The following is a 7,930-nucleotide window of genomic DNA, read 5'->3' as shown; positions in this document are numbered from 1 at the left end:
TGACTCAGCCTTCCATCCTTCCGAGGTCGGTAAAATGAGTCCCCAGTTTCCTGGGGGTAAAGTGTAGATGACTGGGGAAGGCAAAGGCAAACCAGCCTTCAAATAGCTGGCTCAAGGTTGACTCAGCCTTCCATCCTTCCGAGGTCGGTAAAATGAGTCCCCAGTTTCCTGGGGGTAAAGTGTAGATGACTGGGGAAGGCAAAGGCAAACCAGCCTTCAAATAGCTGGCTCAAGGTTGACTCAGCCTTCCATCCTTCCGAGGTCGGTAAAATGAGTACCCAGTTTCCTGGGGGTAAAGTGTAGATGACTGGGGAAGGCAGTGGCAAACCACCCCGGAATAAAAAGTCTGCCAAGAAAACGTCGTGATGCGACGTCCCTCCATGGGTCAGTAATGACTCGGTGCTTGCACAGGGGACTACCTTTACCTTTTTATAGCTTGGGCAAATTAGCACTTCTTCCCTGATGTACTAACTTTCCATTTGTAAGACATTCAGCTTGGAAAGCTCATTATAATTGCAGAACAGCCAAAGGGACATAACATGCAACTGTGTCTAATTCCTGTTTTGGCCATAAGTCATGGCTGCCTCTTATCAGTAACATGTTCCTTTGCACGTGTGAGATTAGGCTGAGATCTTTCACGGTGTGTTTCGTATAATTTGCTGGCATGATTTCACATGGGCCTCCAGTATGTGAATGAAAGATTCCCATGATAGTATGCTTAATGAAGATCTGGCCAAGACTAAGAGCCAAGCTAGAAGTGACAAATGACACTTGAACGGCAAGTGAACAGACTCACGTGCATTCCTCCCTGTTCACTTGCGCTCCACTTGCGCTCCACTTGATCACATAGTGGAGCATAAGTGAACAGGAAGAAATACACGCGAGTCTGTTCACTTGCCGTTCAAGTGTCATTTGTCACTTGTAGCTTGGCCCTTAGAGAGGAGACCTCCTGGAAATCCCAGGCATACAAACCAGAATTCCCAGGAGGAACGGATGGATACAAATATTAGAAATAAATGATTTGACCTAACACAGGGATACATGAGAGAAGAGTTTCCTCTCCATAGATAGAAAGCAAAAAGAACGTCTCAATCCCCTTGTGAAGAATCAGCAGGAATGCTCTTGCAAAGATACAGCAGTAGCTCCAGCACCATCACCCCACCGCGCCTGGAATTGGACACCCAGCTTTCGGTACAACTGCATTTTACAGAGAACATCCCTGTGAACACCACATAATCTGAAATTGTTGTTGCTGCTGCTCTGGCATTGTTTAGGGCTGTCCCACATTCCAGACTGAGGAGAATGCTTTCTCTGAAGAGAAAGCCACCTTCAACCACATGTTTTATTTATACCTCCCTACCAATGAGGCTAAAATAGTTCCCTTGTTTCATGGGTCCACAGGATATGATGCAGTATATACCTTCTCAGATGTAGGAAAGAAAAATGTATGGAAGACATGATGCATGTTTGGGAAGCTAACTGTGTGTCACAGTAACGGTCCCTCATTCAGAACAGAAGACGCCATCTTTGCTTTAATTTAGCCTTTTGTAGGGTTAATGTATCATCTTGTCAGTGGCATGTATGGGAAATGCCAAGGAATGCAGAGACAACGGTCATTTATATGTGAGAACTGACCCACAGAATCCTTCCAATATCAGGTCGCTCCAAAAGCGCTGCTTTGTGATCCAACATCTGGAAGAACTATCTGACCCGTAATCCTCAGGTCCCAATTTCATGGCTGGAGATGGGAACCAAGTAACAGTTTACCCCAAAGCCTCTTTCAACTACTCTTCCTATCAGCACGTTGTTGCGAATTATGGGCTACATGCATAAGATAAAATGTGTGGTGTAGAGGATGCCATTTGCTGTAACAACCACACCAACCACATCAACCAACCACACCAACCAACCGACCGACTGACCAACCGACCAAACGAATGAACGAACAAACGAAAACAAACAAACAAACATTCGGTTTATATACCACCCTTCAGGACAACTTAACACCCACTCAGAGCAGTTTACAAAGTATGTTATTATTATCCCCACAACAATCACCCTGTGAGGTGGGTGGGGCTGAGAGAGCTCTGAGAGAGCTGTGATTGACCCAAGGTCACCCAGCTAGCTTCAAGCAGAGGAGTGTACACTACTCCCTGTTCTTTAAATGATGAATGAATGTGTGGGAACAGCTGACCCCCCTATCTTTTTCCTATGGCTGCTCGAGCACCTCAAAGGCCACTTCTGAGTGTTCGTGAGACCCTCAAGAAATGGCATGAAATGTGTTAGAAGTGGGTGGGGAAACCATTGTGTGTGAGCAACAGTGTTCTTCAACAGGATATTGTCTGATGATCCAGGGTCGAATCTACATTACTCATTCTAAGTCGCATGTTCCCCGCATTCCCTACGCAATCCCGAGTGCCGGTCACATTACCTCATTAAACAGATGCATTTCATTCGCATTTCTCCTGAAGATGTGGTCACAGGTTTTCAAAGGAAGTTTCACGGTGGCCGTGAACGGGCCAATGCGCAATTTACGTGGTTTTTTAAAAACCACGCCCCTTCCTGTCTCTCCGGCCGTTCCGAGAGTTCCTATTGGCTGATTAAACTTGCAAGTGCTCCGTAGTCTGCAAAAGACTGTTTTTGACTTCATAGCATTGGATTTATTGATTATGCTGTTTCTGAATCAAATCTGGTAGTTTGAAAAATCAGTTTGGGGTGAATCCATCCTCAGAACAGACTCGTGAAACTTCCTTTTTAACTGTTTTTTATTTTTTCAATTTCATATTACTGTAATATCGAAATTACGAAATATCAAAATAATGACACTCCAAGGAAGTGAAACTTCAGTAAAATTCAGGCACTGAACTGTCCTGCATAGGAAATGCCCATGAAAGCTTCCCACATGCTTCCAAATTTCCAAAAAAGAAACGGGAGAGCCATCAGTGCTGTCAGTGGGGGAAAGAGAGGCATCATAATCTTCAATGATGTTTCTTTATAAGGCAAGATCGAAATAATTGAAAAGTGCACTCAAAAAAATTTTAAAAAATGGGCGGGAAAAAAGGTCCCGCCCCCAAAAAGCGGTTTTTGAGCAGCCGTGTGACCGGAGGGACGTGCGAGAAAGACGGATTGGAAGCAGGAATGTGAACGAAGAGGAAAAAATCGCGGATTGGAGGCAAACAGAAGATATCCGATAAACATGCGGGTAATGGGTGAATGTGGATTCGACCCAGGTCTTTCAAAAGGTATATTTGGAAAGGCGGGGGTGTTTTAAACTTTATAAAATTTTAATTTAACAAAGCCCCATTCTAAAATTAAAGATGTCTTTTCTTCTTGCAAACTTGCAGTGTCCCACCCTTAGACAGGGCATTGGCAGAAGAAATGAATTCAGTTGGCTGGATGTAGTATAGTTTCATTTGTAACAGGGCTTATTTGAAACAAATGTACACTCAGAGCTGTCATAGTCACTTCATATCTCAGTGGTTCTCTGGCTACCAAATAAGTTGAAATAAACAGATCCTAAAAGTGCAATCCTGTGTAAAGTCGGAAGGAAGGTGGCATGGTATAGCCCGATCTTGTCAGATTTTGGCTGCTAAGCAGGATTGGCACAGATCAGAACTTGATTGGGCGGCCACCAGGAAAGATGGAGTTGTTTGGCAGAGGAAGGCAGTGGCAAAACCACCTTTACTTCTCACTTCCCTCGAAAGCCCCTTATTTATTTTCATCTATCCTACCAGAAAATGTTTGAATCAGCTAAATATCTCTTCTACTTAACAGTTCCAAAATATCGACGCTCTTTCATGTTACTCAGATGCAATGCGTTGCCTTCCGCTGAGATGAAGGGCTGTTTAAGCAGAATTCCCCCAGAGAAGCGCTACTGTATTCATTGTACAGGTCAAGTTGATTCAACTGCCCACATCCTTTTTAGCTGCCCCCGTTACAATTTACTTCGCAATCAATATATTACTCCCTGGACTGAATGTCTATAGAAGATCTTGCTGTCAGGCAAGATAAAAAAAATGTACATGTGATCTAGCCATATTTATCCATGGAGTTATAAAATACTTCACGTATGGCTTGTAGGCTGTTAAGTTACAGGGAAAGGAAAGCCCCTTGCTGAGCTGCCATACATCAGCTATGACTTGATGGCACATATGTATTTTTTGTTGAGTTACTTCAGTCTATGTCCATTGAAATAAATGAGCTTAAACTGAAATAAGTCTGCATTGGATTACATTGTAAGTGTGCTAAACTGTGCCAAAGGTGAAAGTGGTCTACAGAGTGAGAAAATCCAGAGCTGAGCAGGTGTGCACCGCAAGGGCCTGGTTACCAAATACCCTGTTGATGTTTTATGATATGGAATGTCCACTTTAAGAGGAAGGCCTCAGTTGCACAATTGATCTTGATGTCCTGCTCCACAAGCAGGCAGCGGGCCAAACAGATTCTTAGTCAAAATACAGTACAAAGAAGAGCAGAAATGTGCTGCCAGCATCTCTGCTAGAACGAAACACGCAGAGGTCAAAGATGCTATTTTTGTGAATGCTAATAGTATGTTAGAAAAGTATTATAACACTAACTTATTCACTGCTCTGAGTGGGGCACTAATCTGTCTAGAAGAGCAGTATATAAGTGCAGTTGTTGCTGTTGTTGAAATTTTTTTAATTAATTTCCCAAAAATACAATAACTTTCAACAATTCACATAGTGCAATATTGCTATTAAAGTTTCACAACAAAACAGGTCATATTAATATATATCAGACATTATTATATATTTCTAAGTTCAAAGCAGTTATGTCTATTGATATTGCTTTTACTATAAAATTCTTAAGTATATAGATTCAAATTTCCGGATTAATGATTGTATAATAGTACTAGCTGAAAAAGAAGTGGATGTAATATGTAATCTGTGAAATGTATGTTAACCTACCCAATAAATTTCTTTAAAAATAAAAATGATCGTATAATAAGGTAATCTTGTAATTAAAAGATCGTTCCTGGAAAGAAAGTCCAAAAAAGGATACCATTTCTGATAAAAATTTGTTGATTTAAGAGGATCTACTGATAATTGCAACCTTTCCGAGATTTTTTCCATAATAAGTTGTTCCCAAGCCTTTAAATATCATATGTTAAGGTTTGGAGGAAAACGCTATTTCCACCTTGAGGCTATAGTATTTTTGGCAGCTGCTAATAGCGATGATATTAATTCTTTGCGAAGACATGGCATATTTTGATTTTTCCATATATCAAGAAAGATCAGTTCCGGTTTTAAAAGTATATTATACAATGTAATTAAGAAAATTTGACGCAGAACTGTTTGCCAAAAATTTTCCATGTATTTGCATTTCCACCAACAGTGCGGATATGATCCCTGCTCGCCACATTTTTTCCAACATAAGGGGGACCTATTTGGATAAATCTTTGCTAACTTCAGAGGTGTAAGGTACCATCTTTGAACAATCTTAAAGGACTAAAGTCTTATATTGATTACAGGGGAGTTAATCATTTTGGATGACCAAATCTGTTCCCAATCTTTATTTGTTAGGTCGATTTCACAGTCCTGTTGCCACTTACTCTGTATTTTGGTGTTCTGTGTATCTTTGGTACATATAAGAATATTGTAAATCTTCGCTATTAAGCCCTTATGAATGTAATTTGGGGAGTCTAGGATTGATTCAATTTCAGTTTTAGGGCCGTTCATTATGTCCTTAACCTTTTATCTATTTAAAAGATAATTTAATTGGAAGTAGAAAAACAGGCCGTATTTCTCGGCCTGTTTTTTGTTCAATTTCAGCTCTTTCCATTATGCCCTTTTTTGTTGCAACATCCAATAATCTTTTTTAAGCTTCCCTAGTTTTTTTAATCAGTTATGTTATACTGCTAAGGGAAACCTTTATGAGCTGATATTGTTGAATATCTGGATATTTTTGTTATATTTTTTAATATATGGATATTTTTGAATATCCAGATTTGTTGAATATTGGGATATTTTTGGTATATTTTTGAATATCTGGATATTTTTGGCATGCTGCCAGCGTGCTCGGCTCCCTCTTGCTACCATCAGCTCCCCAAATGCACTCCACAGCCAGAGGGAGCTGAGCATGCTGGCAGTGGTGAGAAGAAGTGAGCTCCCCTTGCTCCCCTAAATGCACTTGGCAGCCAGAGACATGTGCACCAGCAGGTGAGAGGGAGACGAGCGGACTAGACAAGATGCCTAGAGAAAGATCCTCTGCCTGAGAGAAGAGAACCTCTTCTCCCTGGCAGAGGTTCTTTCTCACTACATTTCCTGTGTGTCATGGCCCAGTCTGGTCTCAGTGAGGGTGAGGTTTCCTCTGGAGAAGAGGAGCCTCGTGTAGCCAGCCAGGACTCCTCAGGAGAAAAGGAGTTCTGTGTAGCCAGCCCTAGCCCTGACTCAGCAGAAGCCGGTGATCAGGAGCAACGACTGCTGGCTGATCAGAGCTTACAGCCAGCAGCCGAGGCACCAGCACCCTCTGGCCCCAATACCACAGGGGAAGCTCAGCCAGGGACATTCCAGGCTACAGGTGCAGCCCAGCCAAGGGCCTCCACCCCACCCCACAGGTTCACCCACGCCCAAAGAATGCCGCAGACAATGCCAGAGATTGGAACTGCAGGAGAGACGGCGCAGTGCTCGCCTCTTGAGCCAACGCCAGCTGCTGGAGAGTGACGATGAGTAGCATCAGGATGGAGCCCCAGCAGCTGGCTGAAAACCACGCCTGGCTATAAAAGCCAGTCTGGGGAAACTGCCACACGTGGAATCAGCGTGTTGCTTACCTGCAATCACTTCCTGGTACCGTGCATCTTGTTCTTGCCTGCATCTTGACTTGATTCTCTCATGCTCTGACTGATGGAATGGACTTGGCTTGGCTTTTGGATCCTGGACACACTCCTGGCGTTTACCCTGTGCTCTGACTATGGACGAGACCTGGCTTGTGACTCTTGAACACTCCTTGGTTTTGTGTTAGTGTTTGGACTACCAGCTTGGGCGGGCCCAGCCCATGACACTGTGGAAACTTGCAGGAAACCAACACATGTCCTGTTTGTGTCAGGCGTCTCGTCTTGTTCAGCTCTGAGAGGCAGAGGGAGGGAGGGACAGTGTGTGTTACAGCAGGACTGGAAATAATCCTGTTTAGTACTTATCATGCTTACTGGGAGCAATAGGAGCCTCAGAGAGAAGTAAGCCTCCCCCATCAAGGAACCCTAAGACCATTAATCAAGACCTCTCAATAATTAATCAACAGTACTTTAGTACAAAGGATCTAGATGCCTTTGCACTCAGACCTTAGAAAGAACCGACATTAGCATTTCCCACTAATAGTGATCTTTGTGATTTAAGAGGGATCTAAGGCGGATTGATTGGAATTGCCCTCTAAAAATCCCTGCTCAATAAGGTAACCTAGACAGCCTCAAACATGCCTCTCTATCCCCACCCAGGGACCTCCACTCTCTTTACTTATTGGGAAATATTTTCAGGATCCTGAAACTCTCTCAATCTGCCCGTTGTTCAAGCCTGGAGATAAAAGAATTGTTTTCTTTGAAATCCTCATCTCAGATTCAGTAATTGAAGTCAGGATCAGCCCTCGACTTGGGCACTGCTGAGTTATGCTTGTGCTCTGCCAGTGATGTGCACCCTGAGGTATGGTACTCAGCCATGCCTAGACTGATGTAGCATAGTGGTTAGGTGGTTGGGCTGTGAGTCAGCACTCTGTTGGTTCAACTCCCTCTGCTGCCATGAGCTCAGCAGGTGGCCTTGGATAAGCGGCTCCTCTCTGCCCCAGCTCTCCAGCTGGATTGTGTGGATAATAAAAATGCTGACTTTGTTCACTGCTTTGAGCGGGGCACTCATCTGCCTAGAAAAGTGGTATATAAGTGCCTAGACCTGATGCATTTTTTCCCTATAAGAATTTCTGCCTTGTG

This window comes from Eublepharis macularius, chromosome 6 (genome assembly GCF_028583425.1).
Source record: "Eublepharis macularius isolate TG4126 chromosome 6, MPM_Emac_v1.0, whole genome shotgun sequence".
NCBI lineage: Eukaryota > Metazoa > Chordata > Lepidosauria > Squamata > Eublepharidae > Eublepharis > Eublepharis macularius.
Note: the sequence above shows the minus strand (reverse complement) of the source record.